Raw genomic sequence first — 2,500 nt, 5'->3', positions numbered from 1 at the left:
CGTCGTGCCCATGCCTTAGCCAATGCAAGCAACGGCCGTCGTGCGGCCTAAGGCCCACCGCCTAGCCACGAGGGGCACCGTCGTGTGTTTGTCTTGCCATCGGTGTGGCATCGTGGCCATGCCTTTGCCAACACAAGGCAACGGCCGTCATGCGGCCCAAGGCCAACCGCCTAGCCACGAGGGGCACCGTCGTGCATTTTTCTTGCCGTGGGTGTGGCGTCGTGCCCATGCCTTAGCCAACGCAAGGCAACGGCCGTCGTGTGGCCTAAGGTCAACCGCCTAGCCATGAGGGGCACCGTCGTGCGTTTTTCTTGCCGTCGGTGAGCCATCGTGCCGATGCCTTAACCAACGCAAGCCAACGGCCATCGTGCGGCCTAAGGCCAACCGCCTAGCCATGAGGGGCACCGTAGTGCATTTTCCTTGCCGTCGGTGTGGCCGTCGTGCCCACGCCTTGGCCAACGCAGGGCAACGGCCGTCGTGCGGCCTATTGCCCACCTCCTAGCCGTGAGGGGCACCGTCGTGCATTTTCCCAGCATGGCTACAGAGGTTTACCCGTGGCCTTGGGAGCAAAACCCCACGGCAGTTGTGCTTTTTTCTTGCCGTCGGTGAGGCCGTCGTGCCCATGCCTTAGCCAATGCAAGGCAACGGCCGTCGTCCGTCCTAAGGCCCACCGCCAAGCCGTGAGGGGCACCGTCGTGCATTTTTCTTGTCGTCGGTGTGGCCGTCGTGCCCACGCCTTAGCCAACGCCGGGCAACGGCCGTCATGCGGCCTAAGGCCGCCATGAGGGGCACCGTCGTGCGTTTTTCCAGCATGGCTACAGAGGTTTACCCGTTGCCTTGGGAACAAAACCCCACGGCAGTCGTGCGTTTTCCTTGCCATCGGTGAGGCCGTCGTGCCCATGCTTAAGCCAATGCAGGGCAACGGCCGTCGTGCGGCCTAAGGCCCACCGCCTAGCCATGAGGGGCACCGTCGTGCGTTTTATTTGCCGTCGGTGTGGCATCGTGCCCATGCCTTAGCCAACGCTAGGCAACGGCCGTCGTGCGGCCTAAGGCCAAACGCCTAGCATCGTGCCCGTGCTTTAGCCAACGCAGGGCAATGGCCATCGTGCGGCCTAAGGGCAACCGCCTAGCCACGAGGGGCACCGTCGTGTGTTTTTCTTGCCATCGGTGTGGAATCGTGCCCATGCCTTAGCCAACGCAAGGCAACGGCCGTCATGCGGCCTATGGCCGACCGCCTGGCCATGAGGGGCACCGTCGTGCGTTTTTCTTGCCGTCGGTGTGGCCGCCGTGCCCATGCCTTAGCCAACGCAGGGCAACGGCCGTCGTGCGGCCTAAGGCCCACCGCCTAGCCATGAGGGGCACCGTCGTGCGTTTTATTTGCCGTCGGTGTGGCATCGTGCCCATGCCTTAGCCAACGCTAGGCAACGGCCGTCGTGCGGCCTAAGGCCAAACGCCTAGCATCGTGCCCGTGCTTTAGCCAACGCAGGGCAATGGCCATCGTGCGGCCTAAGGGCAACCGCCTAGCCATGAGGGGCACCGTCGGCCGTTCTTCTTGCCGTCGGTGTGGCCATCGTGCCTATGCCTTAGCCAACGCAGGGCAACGGCCGTCGTGCGGCCTAAGGCCCACCGCTTAGCCATGAGGGGCACCGTCGTGCGTTTATCTTGCCGTCGGTGTGGCATTGTGCCCTTGCCTTAGCCAACGCAAGGCAACGGCCGTCGTGTGGCCTAAGGCCTACCGCCTAGCCATGAGGGGCACCGTCGGGCGTTTTTCTTGCCGTCGGTGTGGCATCATGCCCTTGCCTTAGCCAACGCAAGGCAATGGCCGTCGTGTGGCCTAAGGCCTACCACCTAGCCATGAGGGGCACTGTCGTGCGTTTTTCTTGCCGTTGCCTTAGCCAACGCAAGGCAACGGTCGTCGTGTGGCCTAAGGCGCACCGCTTAGCCATGAGGGGCACCGTCGTGCATTTTTCTTGCTGTGGATGTGGCGTCGTGCCCATGCCTTAGCCAACGCAAGCCAACGGCCGTCGTGCGGCCTAAGGCCTATCGCCTTGCCATGATGGGCACCGTCGTGCGTTTTTCACGTCGTCGGTGTAGTGTCGTGCCAATGCTCCGTCATGCGGCCTAAGGCTCACCGCCTAGCCTTGTTTTCGCTTATTTTTATCTTTTTAAGCATACATGTTGAGTCTCGTTAATGTCCACCGCCGTATGTCTTTGAAATTCATAAATTGCTTTTTTTTTTAATTAAACTATATTTTTGTATTTTTTATTATTTTTTATTATTTTTTTGTTTTTATTTTTGTTCAATTCAATCTTGGAAATTTTTTATTTTTTTTTATTTTTTTTGTTTTTATTTTTGTTCAATTCAATCTTGGAAAATTTTTATTATTTTTTATTGTTTTTATTGTTTTTATTTTTGTTCAATTCAATCTTGGAAATTTGTTTTATATTTGTTTCAAGCACCCATGTGTAGGTGTGTTAAATACACACTAAATTGCCATCT

The sequence above is a fragment of the Coffea arabica genome, chromosome 11e (genome assembly GCF_036785885.1).
Source record: "Coffea arabica cultivar ET-39 chromosome 11e, Coffea Arabica ET-39 HiFi, whole genome shotgun sequence".
Lineage (NCBI taxonomy): Eukaryota > Viridiplantae > Streptophyta > Magnoliopsida > Gentianales > Rubiaceae > Coffea > Coffea arabica.
Note: the sequence above shows the minus strand (reverse complement) of the source record.